Here is a 16,113-nt window from a genome sequence, read left to right as displayed (position 1 = left end):
CTGGATAACTCAGTCGGTAGAGCATCAGACTTTTAATCTGAGGGTCCAGGGTTCAAGTCCCTGTTCAGGCGTACCTTTGCTTCTTTTACAAAAAATTAAGCAGGAAATATGAATTGCTCATTCTAATATGTGCTGTTTCTGATGGCATCGCAACCTTGGGCAATATGACTCTAAGGTAGTGGAGTCCAGAGTTCTTGGATGCTTTGCCAACATTTCAAGCCTGACTGTGCTTCTAAATAGCATGAAATAGCAATCTTTGTACAAAGTTTTAATATTGGGGAGACAGATTGGTCGAAAAAAAAGCAGACAGGCGCTGCTGAGATTCGAACTCAGGATCTCCTGTTTACTAGACAGGCGCTTTAACCAACTAAGCCACAGCACCTTTTTTGCATCTGGTCTCCTTTCCTTCCTCATGTAATCATTTAGAAGTGAAATCCACTTTTTTAAGGCTGGGCTTCTGTTGCAATATAACTTTTCAAAATGTTTTCCAATTGACTGAAACTCCATTGCACAAAACGAGCATGTCATTAATCGTCGATTTAGAGTGGACTGCATTGCCCAGTGTGTGCATTGAGGAGCACATGTTCGTCTTTACTGGGGAGCAAGTTTGCACTCATGAATGTGGCAAAACATTCAAATCCGTAAGTGGGTGAACATTAAAGTCCTAGATGCTGCAAATCTCTATATCTGGATACGGAATGACTGAAAAAAGTTATGTCTCCAGTGTCAAAATGTGTGTAATGCACTAGTAATTCATTTCCTTTATTGACCAGTGAGGTAGCCATGTATGGAGGTGCTGTAGAGTGAAAATCAAGTTTCAAATGGGCAGTGATCCTTGTGCCTGGATAGCTCAGTCGGTAGAGCATCAGACTTTTAATCTGAGGGTCCAGGGTTCAAGTCCCTGTTCAGGCGTATCTTTGCTTCTTTTACAAAAAATTTAGCAGGAAATATGAATTGCTCATTCTAATATGTGCTATTTCTGATGGCATCGCAACCTTGGGCAATATGACTCTAAGGTAGTGGAGTCCAGAATTCTTGGATGCTTTGCCAACATTTCAAGCCTGACTGTGCTTCTAAATAGCATGAAATAGCAATCTTTGTACAAAGTTTTAATATTGGGGAGACAGATTGGTCGAAAAAAAAGCAGACAGGCGCTGCTGAGATTCGAACTCAGGATCTCCTGTTTACTAGACAGGCGCTTTAACCAACTAAGCCACAGCACCTTTTTTGCATCTGGTCTCCTTTCCTTCCTCATGTAATCATTTAGAAGTGAAATCCACTTTTTTAAGGCTGGGCTTCTGTTGCAATATAACTTTTCAAAATGTTTTCCAATTGACTGAAACTCCATTGCACAAAACGAGCATGTCATTAATCGTCGATTTAGAGTGGACTGCATTGCCCAGTGTGTGCATTGAGGAGCACATGTTCGTCTTTACTGGGGAGCAAGTTTGCACTCATGAATGTGGCAAAACATTCAAATCCGTAAGTGGGTGAACATTAAAGTCCTAGATGCTGCAAATCTCTATATCTGGATACGGAATGACTGAAAAAAGTTATGTCTCCAGTGTCAAAATGTGTGTAATGCACTAGTAATTCATTTCCTTTATTGACCAGTGAGGTAGCCATGTATGGAGGTGCTGTAGAGTGAAAATCAAGTTTCAAATGGGCAGTGATCCCTGTGCCTGGATAACTCAGTCGGTAGAGCATCAGACTTTTAATCTGAGGGTCCAGGGTTCAAGTCCCTGTTCAGGCGTACCTTTGCTTCTTTTACAAAAAATTAAGCAGGAAATATGAATTGCTCATTCTAATATGTGCTGTTTCTGATGGCATCGCAACCTTGGGCAATATGACTCTAAGGTAGTGGAGTCCAGAGTTCTTGGATGCTTTGCCAACATTTCAAGCCTGACTGTGCTTCTAAATAGCATGAAATAGCAATCTTTGTACAAAGTTTTAATATTGGGGAGACAGATTGGTCGAAAAAAAAGCAGACAGGCGCTGCTGAGATTCAAACTCAGGATCTCCTGTTTACTAGACAGGCGCTTTAACCAACTAAGCCACAGCACCTTTTTTGCATCTGGTCTCCTTTCCTTCCTCATGTAATCAATCAGAAGTGAAATCCACTTTTTTAAGGCTGGGCTTCTGTTGCAATATAACTTTTCAAAATGTTTTCCAATTGACTGAAACTCCATTGCACAAAACGAGCATGTCATTAATCGTCGATTTAGAGTGGACTGCATTGCCCAGTGTGTGCATTGAGGAGCACATGTTCGTCTTTACTGGGGAGCAAGTTTGCACTCATGAATGTGGCAAAACATTCAAATCCGTAAGTGGGTGAACATTAAAGTCCTAGATGCTGCAAATCTCTATATCTGGATACGGAATGACTGAAAAAAGTTATGTCTCCAGTGTCAAAATGTGTGTAATGCACTAGTAATTCATTTCCTTTATTGACCAGTGAGGTAGCCATGTATGGAGGTGCTGTAGAGTGAAAATCAAGTTTCAAATGGGCAGTGATCCTTGTGCCTGGATAGCTCAGTCGGTAGAGCATCAGACTTTTAATCTGAGGGTCCAGGGTTCAAGTCCCTGTTCAGGCGTACCTTTGCTTCTTTTACAAAAAATTAAGCAGGAAATATGAATTGCTCATTCTAATATGTGCTATTTCTGATGGCATCGCAACCTTGGGCAATATGATTCTAAGGTAGTGGAGTCCAGAGTTCTTGGATGCTTTGCCAACATTTCAAGCCTGACTGTGCTTCTAAATAGCATGAAATAGCAATCTTTGTACAAAGTTTTAATATTGGGGAGACAGATTGGTCGAAAAAAAAGCAGACAGGCGCTGCTGAGATTCGAACTCAGGATCTCCTGTTTACTAGACAGGCGCTTTAACCAACTAAGCCACAGCACCTTTTTTGCATCTGGTCTCCTTTCCTTCCTCATGTAATCATTTAGAAGTGAAATCCACTTTTTTAAGGCTGGGCTTCTGTTGCAATATAACTTTTCAAAATGTTTTCCAATTGACTGAAACTCCATTGCACAAAACGAGCATGTCATTAATCGTCGATTTAGAGTGGACTGCATTGCCCAGTGTGTGCATTGAGGAGCACATGTTCGTCTTTACTGGGGAGCAAGTTTGCACTCATGAATGTGGCAAAACATTCAAATCCGTAAGTGGGTGAACATTAAAGTCCTAGATGCTGCAAATCTCTATATCTGGATACGGAATGACTGAAAAAAGTTATGTCTCCAGTGTCAAAATGTGTGTAATGCACTAGTAATTCATTTCCTTTATTGACCAGTGAGGTAGCCATGTATGGAGGTGCTGTAGAGTGAAAATCAAGTTTCAAATGGGCAGTGATCCTTGTGCCTGGATAGCTCAGTCGGTAGAGCATCAGACTTTTAATCTGAGGGTCCAGGGTTCAAGTCCCTGTTCAGGCGTACCTTTGCTTCTTTTACAAAAAATTAAGCAGGAAATATGAATTGCTCATTCTAATATGTGCTATTTCTGATGGCATCGCAACCTTGGGCAATATGACTCTAAGGTAGTGGAGTCCAGAGTTCTTGGATGCTTTGCCAACATTTCAAGCCTGACTGTGCTTCTAAATAGCATGAAACAGCAATCTTTGTACAAAGTTTTAATATTGGGGAGACAGATTGGTCGAAAAAAAAGCAGACAGGCGCTGCTGAGATTCGAACTCAGGATCTCCTGTTTACTAGACAGGCGCTTTAACCAACTAAGCCACAGCACCTTTTTTGCATCTGGTCTCCTTTCCTTCCTCATGTAATCATTTAGAAGTGAAATCCACTTTTTTAAGGCTGGGCTTCTGTTGCAATATAACTTTTCAAAATGTTTTCCAATTGACTGAAACTCCATTGCACAAAACGAGCATGTCATTAATCGTCGATTTAGAGTGGACTGCATTGCCCAGTGTGTGCCTTGAGGAGCACATGTTCGTCTTTACTGGGGAGCAAGTTTGCACTCATGAATGTGGCAAAACATTCAAATCCGTAAGTGGGTGAACATTAAAGTCCTAGATGCTGCAAATCTCTATATCTGGATACGGAATGACTGAAAAAAGTTATGTCTCCAGTGTCAAAATGTGTGTAATGCACTAGTAATTCATTTCCTTTATTGACCAGTGAGGTAGCCATGTATGGAGGTGCTGTAGAGTGAAAATCAAGTTTCAAATGGGCAGTGATCCCTGTGCCTGGATAGCTCAGTCGGTAGAGCATCAGACTTTTAATCTGAGGGTCCAGGGTTCAAGTCCCTGTTCAGGCGTATCTTTGCTTCTTTTACAAAAAATTTAGCAGGAAATATGAATTGCTCATTCTAATATGTGCTATTTCTGATGGCATCGCAACCTTGGGCAATATGACTCTAAGGTAGTGGAGTCCAGAATTCTTGGATGCTTTGCCAACATTTCAAGCCTGACTGTGCTTCTAAATAGCATGAAATAACAATCTTTGTACAAAGTTTTAATATTGGGGAGACAGATTGGTCGAAAAAAAAGCAGACAGGCGCTGCTGAGATTCGAACTCAGGATCTCCTGTTTACTAGACAGGCGCTTTAACCAACTAAGCCACAGCACCTTTTTTGCATCTGGTCTCCTTTCCTTCCTCATGTAATCATTTAGAAGTGAAATCCACTTTTTTAAGGCTGGGCTTCTGTTGCAATATAACTTTTCAAAATGTTTTCCAATTGACTGAAACTCCATTGCACAAAACGAGCATGTCATTAATCGTCGATTTAGAGTGGACTGCATTGCCCAGTGTGTGCATTGAGGAGCACATGTTCGTCTTTACTGGGGAGCAAGTTTGCACTCATGAATGTGGCAAAACATTCAAATCCGTAAGTGGGTGAACATTAAAGTCCTAGATGCTGCAAATCTCTATATCTGGATACGGAATGACTGAAAAAAGTTATGTCTCCAGTGTCAAAATGTGTGTAATGCACTAGTAATTCATTTCCTTTATTGACCAGTGAGGTAGCCATGTATGGAGGTGCTGTAGAGTGAAAATCAAGTTTCAAATGGGCAGTGATCCCTGTGCCTGGATAACTCAGTCGGTAGAGCATCAGACTTTTAATCTGAGGGTCCAGGGTTCAAGTCCCTGTTCAGGCGTACCTTTGCTTCTTTTACAAAAAATTAAGCAGGAAATATGAATTGCTCATTCTAATATGTGCTGTTTCTGATGGCATCGCAACCTTGGGCAATATGACTCTAAGGTAGTGGAGTCCAGAGTTCTTGGATGCTTTGCCAACATTTCAAGCCTGACTGTGCTTCTAAATAGCATGAAATAGCAATCTTTGTACACAGTTTTAATATTGGGGAGACAGATTGGTCGAAAAAAAAGCAGACAGGCGCTGCTGAGATTCGAACTCAGGATCTCCTGTTTACTAGACAGGCGCTTTAACCAACTAAGCCACAGCACCTTTTTTGCATCTGGTCTCCTTTCCTTCCTCATGTAATCATTTAGAAGTGAAATCCACTTTTTTAAGGCTGGGCTTCTGTTGCAATATAACTTTTCAAAATGTTTTCCAATTGACTGAAACTCCATTGCACAAAACGAGCATGTCATTAATCGTCGATTTAGAGTGGACTGCATTGCCCAGTGTGTGCATTGAGGAGCACATGTTCGTCTTTACTGGGGAGCAAGTTTGCACTCATGAATGTGGCAAAACATTCAAATCCGTAAGTGGGTGAACATTAAAGTCCTAGATGCTGCAAATCTCTATATCTGGATACGGAATGACTGAAAAAAGTTATGTCTCCAGTGTCAAAATGTGTGTAATGCACTAGTAATTCATTTCCTTTATTGACCAGTGAGGTAGCCATGTATGGAGGTGCTGTAGAGTGAAAATCAAGTTTCAAATGGGCAGTGATCCTTGTGCCTGGATAGCTCAGTCGGTAGAGCATCAGACTTTTAATCTGAGGGTCCAAGGTTCAAGTCCCTGTTCAGGCGTACCTTTGCTTCTTTTACAAAAAATTAAGCAGGAAATATGAATTGCTCATTCTAATATGTGCTATTTCTGATGGCATCGCAACCTTGGGCAATATGACTCTAAGGTAGTGGAGTCCAGAGTTCTTGGATGCTTTGCCAACATTTCAAGCCTGACTGTGCTTCTAAATAGCATGAAACAGCAATCTTTGTACAAAGTTTTAATATTGGGGAGACAGATTGGTCGAAAAAAAAGCAGACAGGCGCTGCTGAGATTCGAACTCAGGATCTCCTGTTTACTAGACAGGCGCTTTAACCAACTAAGCCACAGCACCTCTTTTGCCTCTGATCTCCTTTCCTTCCTCATGTAATCATTTAGAAGTGAAATCCACTTTTTTTAAGGCTGGGCTTCTGTTGCAATATAACTTTACAAAATGTTTTCCAATTGACTGAAACTCCATTGCACAAAACGAGCATGTCATTAATCGTTGATTTAGAGTGGACTGCATTGCCCAGTGTGTGTATTGAGGAGCACATGTTCGCCTTTACTGGGGAGCAAGTTTGCACTCATGAATGTGGCAAAACATTCAAATCCGTAAGTGGGTGAACATTAAAGTCCTAGATGCTGCAAATCTCTATATCTGGATACGGAATGACTGAAAAAAGTTATGTCTCCAGTGTCAAAATGTGTGTAATGCACTAGTAATTCATTTCCTTTATTGACCAGTGAGGTAGCCATGTATGGAGGTGCTGTAGAGTGAAAATCAAGTTTCAAATGGGCAGTGATCCCTGTGCCTGGATAACTCAGTCGGTAGAGCATCAGACTTTTAATCTGAGGGTCCAGGGTTCAAGTCCCTGTTCAGGCGTACCTTTGCTTCTTTTACAAAAAATTAAGCAGGAAATATGAATTGCTCATTCTAATATGTGCTGTTTCTGATGGCATCGCAACCTTGGGCAATATGACTCTAAGGTAGTGGAGTCCAGAGTTCTTGGATGCTTTGCCAACATTTCAAGCCTGACTGTGCTTCTAAATAGCATGAAATAGCAATCTTTGTACAAAGTTTTAATATTGGGGAGACAGATTGGTCGAAAAAAAAGCAGACAGGCGCTGCTGAGATTCAAACTCAGGATCTCCTGTTTACTAGACAGGCGCTTTAACCAACTAAGCCACAGCACCTTTTTTGCATCTGGTCTCCTTTCCTTCCTCATGTAATCAATCAGAAGTGAAATCCACTTTTTTAAGGCTGGGCTTCTGTTGCAATATAACTTTTCAAAATGTTTTCCAATTGACTGAAACTCCATTGCACAAAACGAGCATGTCATTAATCGTCGATTTAGAGTGGACTGCATTGCCCAGTGTGTGCATTGAGGAGCACATGTTCGTCTTTACTGGGGAGCAAGTTTGCACTCATGAATGTGGCAAAACATTCAAATCCGTAAGTGGGTGAACATTAAAGTCCTAGATGCTGCAAATCTCTATATCTGGATACGGAATGACTGAAAAAAGTTATGTCTCCAGTGTCAAAATGTGTGTAATGCACTAGTAATTAATTTCCTTTATTGACCAGTGAGGTAGCCATGTATGGAGGTGCTGTAGAGTGAAAATCAAGTTTCAAATGGGCAGTGATCCCTGTGCCTGGATAGCTCAGTCGGTAGAGCATCAGACTTTTAATCTGAGGGTCCAGGGTTCAAGTCCCTGTTCAGGCGTACCTTTGCTTCTTTTACAAAAAATTAAGCAGGAAATATGAATTGCTCATTCTAATATGTGCTATTTCTGATGGCATCGCAACCTTGGGCAATATGACTCTAAGGTAGTGGAGTCCAGAGTTCTTGGATGCTTTGCCAACATTTCAAGCCTCACTGTGCTTCTAAATAGCATGAAATAGCAATCTTTGTACAAAGTTTTAATATTGGGGAGACAGATTGGTCGAAAAAAAAGCAGACAGGCGCTGCTGAGATTCGAACTCAGGATCTCCTGTTTACTAGACAGGCGCTTTAACCAACTAAGCCACAGCACCCTTTTTGCATCTGGTCTCCTTTCCTTCCTCATGTAATCATTTAGAAGTGAAATCCACTTTTTTAAGGCTGGGCTTCTGTTGCAATATAACTTTTCAAAATGTTTTCCAATTGACTGAAACTCCATTGCACAAAACGAGCATGTCATTAATCGTCGATTTAGAGTGGACTGCATTGCCCAGTGTGTGCATTGAGGAGCACATGTTCGTCTTTACTGGGGAGCAAGTTTGCACTCATGAATGTGGCAAAACATTCAAATCCGTAAGTGGGTGAACATTAAAGTCCTAGATGCTGCAAATCTCTATATCTGGATACGGAATGACTGAAAAAAGTTATGTCTCCAGTGTCAAAATGTGTGTAATGCACTAGTAATTCATTTCCTTTATTGACCAGTGAGGTAGCCATGTATGGAGGTGCTGTAGAGTGAAAATCAAGTTTCAAATGGCAGTGATCCATCTGCCTGGATAGCTCAGTCGGTAGGGCATCAGACTTTTAATCTGAGGGTCCAGGGTTCAAGTCCCTGTTCAGGCGTACCTTTGCTTCTTTTACAAAAAATTAAGCAGGAAATATGAATTGCTCATTCTAATATGTGCTATTTCTGATGGCATCGCAACCTTGGGCAATATGACTCTAAGGTAGTGGAGTCCAGAGTTCTTGGATGCTTTGCCAACATATCAAGCCTGACTGTGCTTCTAAATAGCATGAAATAGCAATCTTTGTACAAAGTTTTAATATTGGGGAGACAGATTGGTCGAAAAAAAGCAGACAGGCGCTGCTGAGATTCGAACTCAGGATCTCCTGTTTACTAGACAGGCGCTTTAACCAACTAAGCCACTGCACCTTTTTTGCATCTGGTCTCCTTTCCTTCCTCATGTAATCATTTAGAAGTGAAATCCACTTTTTTAAGGCTGGGCTTCTGTTGCAATATAACTTTTCAAAATGTTTTCCAATTGACTGAAACTCCATTGCACAAAACGAGCATGTCATTAATCGTCGATTTAGAGTGGACTGCATTGCCCAGTGTGTGCATTGAGGAGCACATTTTCGTCTTTACTGGGGAGCAAGTTTGCACTCATGAATGTGGCAAAACATTCAAATCCGTAAGTGGGTGAACATTAAAGTCCTAGATGCTGCAAATCTCTATATCTGGATACGGAATGACTGAAAAAAGTTATGTCTCCAGTGTCAAAATGTGTGTAATGCACTAGTAATTCATTTCCTTTATTGACCAGTGAGGTAGCCATGTATGGAGGTGCTGTAGAGTGAAAATCAAGTTTCAAATGGGCAGTGATCCCTGTGCCTGGATAGCTCAGTCGGTAGAGCATCAGACTTTTAATCTGAGGGTCCAGGGTTCAAGTCCCTGTTCAGGCGTATCTTTGCTTCTTTTACAAAAAATTTAGCAGGAAATATGAATTGCTCATTCTAATATGTGCTATTTCTGATGGCATCGCAACCTTGGGCAATATGACTCTAAGGTAGTGGAGTCCAGAATTCTTGGATGCTTTGCCAACGTTTCAAGCCTGACTGTGCTTCTAAATAGCATGAAGTAACAATCTTTGTACAAAGTTTTAATATTGGGGAGACAGATTGGTCGAAAAAAAAGCAGACAGGCGCTGCTGAGATTCGAACTCAGGATCTCCTGTTTACTAGACAGGCGCTTTAACCAACTAAGCCACAGCACCTCTTTTGCATCTGATCTCCTGTCCTTCCTCATGTAATCATTTAGAAGTGAAATCCACTTTTTTTAAGGCTGGGCTTCTGTTGCAATATAACTTTACAAAATGTTTTCCAATTGACTGAAACTCCATTGCACAAAACGAGCATGTCATTAATCGTCGATTTAGAGTGGACTGCATTGCCCAGTGTGTGCATTGAGGAGCACATGTTCGTCTTTACTGGGGAGCAAGTTTGCACTCATGAATGTGGCAAAACATTCAAATCCGTAAGTGGGTGAACATTAAAGTCCTAGATGCTGCAAATCTCTATATCTGGATACGGAATGACTGAAAAAAGTTATGTCTCCAGTGTCAAAATGTGTGTAATGCACTAGTAATTCATTTCCTTTATTGACCAGTGAGGTAGCCATGTATGGAGGTGCTGTAGAGTGAAAATCAAGTTTCAAATGGGCAGTGATCCTTGTGCCTGGATAGCTCAGTCGGTAGAGCATCAGACTTTTAATCTGATGGGTCCAGGGTTCAAGTCCCTGTTCAGGCGTACCTTTGCTTCTTTTACAAAAAATTAAGCAGGAAATATGAATTGCTCATTCTAATATGTGCTATTTCTGATGGCATCGCAACCTTGGGCAATATGACTCTAAGGTAGTGGAGTCCAGAGTTCTTGGATGCTTTGCCAACATATCAAGCCTGACTGTGCTTCTAAATAGCATGAAATAGCAATCTTTGTACAAAGTTTTAATATTGGGGAGACAGATTGGTCGAAAAAAAGCAGACAGGCGCTGCTGAGATTCGAACTCAGGATCTCCTGTTTACTAGACAGGCGCTTTAACCAACTAAGCCACAGCACCTTTTTTGCATCTGGTCTCCTTTCCTTCCTCATGTAATCATTTAGAAGTGAAATCCACTTTTTTAAGGCTGGGCTTCTGTTGCAATATAACTTTTCAAAATGTTTTCCAATTGACTGAAACTCCATTGCACAAAACGAGCATGTCATTAATCGTCGATTTAGAGTGGACTGCATTGCCCAGTGTGTGCATTGAGGAGCACATGTTCGTCTTTACTGGGGAGCAAGTTTGCACTCATGAATGTGGCAAAACATTCAAATCCGTAAGTGGGTGAACATTAAAGTCCTAGATGCTGCAAATCTCTATATCTGGATACGGAATGACTGAAAAAAGTTATGTCTCCAGTGTCAAAATGTGTGTAATGCACTAGTAATTCATTTCCTTTATTGACCAGTGAGGTAGCCATGTATGGAGGTGCTGTAGAGTGAAAATCAAGTTTCAAATGGGCAGTGATCCCTGTGCCTGGATAGCTCAGTCGGTAGAGCATCAGACTTTTAATCTGAGGGTCCAGGGTTCAAGTCCCTGTTCAGGTGTATCTTTGCTTCTTTTACAAAAAATTTAGCAGGAAATATGAATTGCTCATTCTAATATGTGCTATTTCTGATGGCATCGCAACCTTGGGCAATATGACTCTAAGGTAGTGGAGTCCAGAATTCTTGGATGCTTTGCCAACGTTTCAAGCCTGACTGTGCTTCTAAATAGCATGAAGTAACAATCTTTGTACAAAGTTTTAATATTGGGGAGACAGATTGGTCGAAAAAAAAGCAGACAGGCGCTGCTGAGATTCGAACTCAGGATCTCCTGTTTACTAGACAGGCGCTTTAACCAACTAAGCCACAGCACCTCTTTTGCATCTGATCTCCTGTCCTTCCTCATGTAATCATTTAGAAGTGAAATCCACTTTTTTTAAGGCTGGGCTTCTGTTGCAATATAACTTTACAAAATGTTTTCCAATTGACTGAAACTCCATTGCACAAAACGAGCATGTCATTAATCGTCGATTTAGAGTGGACTGCATTGCCCAGTGTGTGCATTGAGGAGCACATGTTCGTCTTTACTGGGGAGCAAGTTTGCACTCATGAATGTGGCAAAACATTCAAATCCGTAAGTGGGTGAACATTAAAGTCCTAGATGCTGCAAATCTCTATATCTGGATACGGAATGACTGAAAAAAGTTATGTCTCCAGTGTCAAAATGTGTGTAATGCACTAGTAATTCATTTCCTTTATTGACCAGTGAGGTAGCCATGTATGGAGGTGCTGTAGAGTGAAAATCAAGTTTCAAATGGGCAGTGATCCTTGTGCCTGGATAGCTCAGTCGGTAGAGCATCAGACTTTTAATCTGATGGGTCCAGGGTTCAAGTCCCTGTTCAGGCGTACCTTTGCTTCTTTTACAAAAAATTAAGCAGGAAATATGAATTGCTCATTCTAATATGTGCTATTTCTGATGGCATCGCAACCTTGGGCAATATGACTCTAAGGTAGTGGAGTCCAGAGTTCTTGGATGCTTTGCCAACATTTCAAGCCTGACTGTGCTTCTAAATAGCATGAAACAGCAATCTTTGTACAAAGTTTTAATATTGGGGAGACAGATTGGTCGAAAAAAAAGCAGACAGGCGCTGCTGAGATTCGAACTCAGGATCTCCTGTTTACTAGACAGGCGCTTTAACCAACTAAGCCACAGCACCTTTTTTGCATCTGGTCTCCTTTCCTTCCTCATGTAATCATTTAGAAGTGAAATCCACTTTTTTAAGGCTGGGCTTCTGTTGCAATATAACTTTTCAAAATGTTTTCCAATTGACTGAAACTCCATTGCACAAAACGAGCATGTCATTAATCGTCGATTTAGAGTGGACTGCATTGCCCAGTGTGTGCATTGAGGAGCACATGTTCGTCTTTACTGGGGAGCAAGTTTGCACTCATGAATGTGGCAAAACATTCAAATCCGTAAGTGGGTGAACATTAAAGTCCTAGATGCTGCAAATCTCTATATCTGGATACGGAATGACTGAAAAAAGTTATGTCTCCAGTGTCAAAATGTGTGTAATGCACTAGTAATTCATTTCCTTTATTGACCAGTGAGGTAGCCATGTATGGAGGTGCTGTAGAGTGAAAATCAAGTTTCAAATGAGCAGTGATCCCTGTGCCTGGATAGCTCAGTCGGTAGAGCATCAGACTTTTAATCTGAGGATCCAGGGTTCAAGTCCCTGTTCAGGCGTATCTTTGCTTCTTTTACAAAAAATTTAGCAGGAAATATGAATTGCTCATTCTAATATGTGCTATTTCTGATGGCATCGCAACCTTGGGCAATATGACTCTAAGGTAGTGGAGTCCAGAATTCTTGGATGCTTTGCCAACATTTCAAGCCTGACTGTGCTTCTAAATAGCATGAAATAGCAATCTTTGTACAAAGTTTTAATATTGGGGAGACAGATTGGTCGAAAAAAAAGCAGACAGGCGCTGCTGAGATTCGAACTCAGGATCTCCTGTTTACTAGACAGGCGCTTTAACCAACTAAGCCACAGCACCTTTTTTGCATCTGGTCTCCTTTCCTTCCTCATGTAATCATTTAGAAGTGAAATCCACTTTTTTAAGGCTGGGCTTCTGTTGCAATATAACTTTTCAAAATGTTTTCCAATTGACTGAAACTCCATTGCACAAAACGAGCATGTCATTAATCGTCGATTTAGAGTGGACTGCATTGCCCAGTGTGTGCATTGAGGAGCACATGTTCGTCTTTACTGGGGAGCAAGTTTGCACTCATGAATGTGGCAAAACATTCAAATCCGTAAGTGGGTGAACATTAAAGTCCTAGATGCTGCAAATCTCTATATCTGGATACGGAATGACTGAAAAAAGTTATGTCTCCAGTGTCAAAATGTGTGTAATGCACTAGTAATTCATTTCCTTTATTGACCAGTGAGGTAGCCATGTGTGGAGGTGCTGTAGAGTGAAAATCAAGTTTCAAATGGGCAGTGATCCCTGTGCCTGGATAGCTCAGTCGGTAGAGCATCAGACTTTTAATCTGAGGGTCCAGGGTTCAAGTCCCTGTTCAGGCGTACCTTTGCTTCTTTTACAAAAAATTAAGCAGGAAATATGAATTGCTCATTCTAATATGTGCTATTTCTGATGGCATCGCAACCTTGGGCAATATGACTCTAAGGTAGTGGAGTCCAGAGTTCTTGGATGCTTTGCCAACATTTCAAGCCTGACTGTGCTTCTAAATAGCATGAAACAGCAATCTTTGTACAAAGTTTTAATATTGGGGAGACAGATTGGTCGAAAAAAAAGCAGACAGGCGCTGCTGAGATTCGAACTCAGGATCTCCTGTTTACTAGACAGGCGCTTTAACCAACTAAGCCACAGCACCTTTTTTGCATCTGGTCTCCTTTCCTTCCTCATGTAATCATTTAGAAGTGAAATCCACTTTTTTAAGGCTGGGCTTCTGTTGCAATATAACTTTTCAAAATGTTTTCCAATTGACTGAAACTCCATTGCACAAAACGAGCATGTCATTAATCGTCGATTTAGAGTGGACTGCATTGCCCAGTGTGTGCATTGAGGAGCACATGTTCGTCTTTACTGGGGAGCAAGTTTGCACTCATGAATGTGGCAAAACATTCAAATCCGTAAGTGGGTGAACATTAAAGTCCTAGATGCTGCAAATCTCTATATCTGGATACGGAATGACTGAAAAAAGTTATGTCTCCAGTGTCAAAATGTGTGTAATGCACTAGTAATTCATTTCCTTTATTGACCAGTGAGGTAGCCATGTATGGAGGTGCTGTAGAGTGAAAATCAAGTTTCAAATGGGCAGTGATCCTTGTGCCTGGATAGCTCAGTCGGTAGAGCATCAGACTTTTAATCTGAGGGTCCAGGGTTCAAGTCCCTGTTCAGGCGTATCTTTGCTTCTTTTACAAAAAATTTAGCAGGAAATATGAATTGCTCATTCTAATATGTGCTATTTCTGATGGCATCGCAACCTTGGGCAATATGACTCTAAGGTAGTGGAGTCCAGAGTTCTTGGATGCTTTGCCAACATTTCAAGCCTGACTGTGCTTCTAAATAGCATGAAACAGCAATCTTTGTACAAAGTTTTAATATTGGGGAGACAGATTGGTCGAAAAAAAAGCAGACAGGCGCTGCTGAGATTCAAACTCAGGATCTCCTGTTTACTAGACAGGCGCTTTAACCAACTAAGCCACAGCACCTTTTTTGCATCTGGTCTCCTTTCCTTCCTCATGTAATCAATCAGAAGTGAAATCCACTTTTTTAAGGCTGGGCTTCTGTTGCAATATAACTTTTCAAAATGTTTTCCAATTGACTGAAACTCCATTGCACAAAACAAGCATGTCATTAATCGTCGATTTAGAGTGGACTGCATTGCCCAGTGTGTGCATTGAGGAGCACATGTTCGTCTTTACTGGGGAGCAAGTTTGCACTCATGAATGTGGCAAAACATTCAAATCCGTAAGTGGGTGAACATTAAAGTCCTAGATGCTGCAAATCTCTATATCTGGATACGGAATGACTGAAAAAAGTTATGTCTCCAGTGTCAAAATGTGTGTAATGCACTAGTAATTCATTTCCTTTATTGACCAGTGAGGTAGCCATGTATGGAGGTGCTGTAGAGTGAAAATCAAGTTTCAAATGGGCAGTGATCCCTGTGCCTGGATAGCTCAGTCGGTAGAGCATCAGACTTTTAATCTGAGGGTCCAGGGTTCAAGTCCCTGTTCAGGCGTACCTTTGCTTCTTTTACAAAAAATTAAGCAGGAAATATGAATTGCTCATTCTAATATGTGCTATTTCTGATGGCATCGCAACCTTGGGCAATATGACTCTAAGGTAGTGGAGTCCAGAGTTCTTGGATGCTTTGCCAACATTTCAAGCCTCACTGTGCTTCTAAATAGCATGAAATAGCAATCTTTGTACAAAGTTTTAATATTGGGGAGACAGATTGGTCGAAAAAAAAGCAGACAGGCGCTGCTGAGATTCGAACTCAGGATCTCCTGTTTACTAGACAGGCGCTTTAACCAACTAAGCCACAGCACCCTTTTTGCATCTGGTCTCCTTTCCTTCCTCATGTAATCATTTAGAAGTGAAATCCACTTTTTTAAGGCTGGGCTTCTGTTGCAATATAACTTTTCAAAATGTTTTCCAATTGACTGAAACTCCATTGCACAAAACGAGCATGTCATTAATCGTCGATTTAGAGTGGACTGCATTGCCCAGTGTGTGCATTGAGGAGCACATGTTCGTCTTTACTGGGGAGCAAGTTTGCACTCATGAATGTGGCAAAACATTCAAATCCGTAAGTGGGTGAACATTAAAGTCCTAGATGCTGCAAATCTCTATATCTGGATACGGAATGACTGAAAAAAGTTATGTCTCCAGTGTCAAAATGTGTGTAATGCACTAGTAATTCATTTCCTTTATTGACCAGTGAGGTAGCCATGTATGGAGGTGCTGTAGAGTGAAAATCAAGTTTCAAATGGCAGTGATCCATCTGCCTGGATAGCTCAGTCGGTAGGGCATCAGACTTTTAATCTGAGGGTCCAGGGTTCAAGTCCCTGTTCAGGCGTACCTTTGCTTCTTTTACAAAAAATTAAGCAGGAAATATGAATTGCTCATTCTAATATGTGC

At 41.0% G+C, this 16,113-nt stretch overlaps 15 non-coding genes across 15 annotated transcripts; all 15 read right to left on the bottom strand.

The window, feature by feature from the left end:
• Nucleotides 1-308: 308 nt before the first annotated feature.
• On the bottom strand, nt 309-382 carry TRNAT-AGU (transfer RNA threonine (anticodon AGU)). The gene has a single exon. It is a non-coding gene; the product is annotated as a tRNA-Thr (tRNA).
• A 767-nt stretch (nt 383-1,149) lies between these two features.
• On the bottom strand, nt 1,150-1,223 carry TRNAT-AGU (transfer RNA threonine (anticodon AGU)). The gene has a single exon. It is a non-coding gene; the product is annotated as a tRNA-Thr (tRNA).
• Nucleotides 1,224-2,831: 1,608 nt separating this feature from the next.
• On the bottom strand, nt 2,832-2,905 carry TRNAT-AGU (transfer RNA threonine (anticodon AGU)). The gene has a single exon. It is a non-coding gene; the product is annotated as a tRNA-Thr (tRNA).
• A 767-nt stretch (nt 2,906-3,672) lies between these two features.
• On the bottom strand, nt 3,673-3,746 carry TRNAT-AGU (transfer RNA threonine (anticodon AGU)). Its single transcript has one exon. It is a non-coding gene; the product is annotated as a tRNA-Thr (tRNA).
• Nucleotides 3,747-4,513: 767 nt separating this feature from the next.
• TRNAT-AGU (transfer RNA threonine (anticodon AGU)) lies at nt 4,514-4,587 on the bottom strand. The gene has a single exon. It is a non-coding gene; the product is annotated as a tRNA-Thr (tRNA).
• Nucleotides 4,588-5,354: 767 nt separating this feature from the next.
• Nucleotides 5,355-5,428, bottom strand: TRNAT-AGU (transfer RNA threonine (anticodon AGU)). Its single transcript has one exon. It is a non-coding gene; the product is annotated as a tRNA-Thr (tRNA).
• A 767-nt stretch (nt 5,429-6,195) lies between these two features.
• On the bottom strand, nt 6,196-6,269 carry TRNAT-AGU (transfer RNA threonine (anticodon AGU)). Its single transcript has one exon. It is a non-coding gene; the product is annotated as a tRNA-Thr (tRNA).
• Nucleotides 6,270-7,878: 1,609 nt separating this feature from the next.
• Nucleotides 7,879-7,952, bottom strand: TRNAT-AGU (transfer RNA threonine (anticodon AGU)). Its single transcript has one exon. It is a non-coding gene; the product is annotated as a tRNA-Thr (tRNA).
• Nucleotides 7,953-9,558: 1,606 nt separating this feature from the next.
• Nucleotides 9,559-9,632, bottom strand: TRNAT-AGU (transfer RNA threonine (anticodon AGU)). Its single transcript has one exon. It is a non-coding gene; the product is annotated as a tRNA-Thr (tRNA).
• Nucleotides 9,633-10,400: 768 nt separating this feature from the next.
• On the bottom strand, nt 10,401-10,474 carry TRNAT-AGU (transfer RNA threonine (anticodon AGU)). Its single transcript has one exon. It is a non-coding gene; the product is annotated as a tRNA-Thr (tRNA).
• Nucleotides 10,475-11,241: 767 nt separating this feature from the next.
• TRNAT-AGU (transfer RNA threonine (anticodon AGU)) lies at nt 11,242-11,315 on the bottom strand. Its single transcript has one exon. It is a non-coding gene; the product is annotated as a tRNA-Thr (tRNA).
• Nucleotides 11,316-12,084: 769 nt separating this feature from the next.
• Nucleotides 12,085-12,158, bottom strand: TRNAT-AGU (transfer RNA threonine (anticodon AGU)). The gene has a single exon. It is a non-coding gene; the product is annotated as a tRNA-Thr (tRNA).
• A 767-nt stretch (nt 12,159-12,925) lies between these two features.
• TRNAT-AGU (transfer RNA threonine (anticodon AGU)) lies at nt 12,926-12,999 on the bottom strand. Its single transcript has one exon. It is a non-coding gene; the product is annotated as a tRNA-Thr (tRNA).
• A 767-nt stretch (nt 13,000-13,766) lies between these two features.
• TRNAT-AGU (transfer RNA threonine (anticodon AGU)) lies at nt 13,767-13,840 on the bottom strand. Its single transcript has one exon. It is a non-coding gene; the product is annotated as a tRNA-Thr (tRNA).
• A 1,608-nt stretch (nt 13,841-15,448) lies between these two features.
• On the bottom strand, nt 15,449-15,522 carry TRNAT-AGU (transfer RNA threonine (anticodon AGU)). The gene has a single exon. It is a non-coding gene; the product is annotated as a tRNA-Thr (tRNA).
• Nucleotides 15,523-16,113: the final 591 nt, after the last annotated feature.

Source organism: Ambystoma mexicanum, unplaced genomic scaffold, assembly GCF_040938575.1.
Source record: "Ambystoma mexicanum isolate Mex_15411 unplaced genomic scaffold, UKY_AmexF1_1 Mex_scaf1, whole genome shotgun sequence".
Lineage (NCBI taxonomy): Eukaryota > Metazoa > Chordata > Amphibia > Caudata > Ambystomatidae > Ambystoma > Ambystoma mexicanum.
This window is presented reverse-complemented; position numbering and strand designations above follow the sequence as displayed.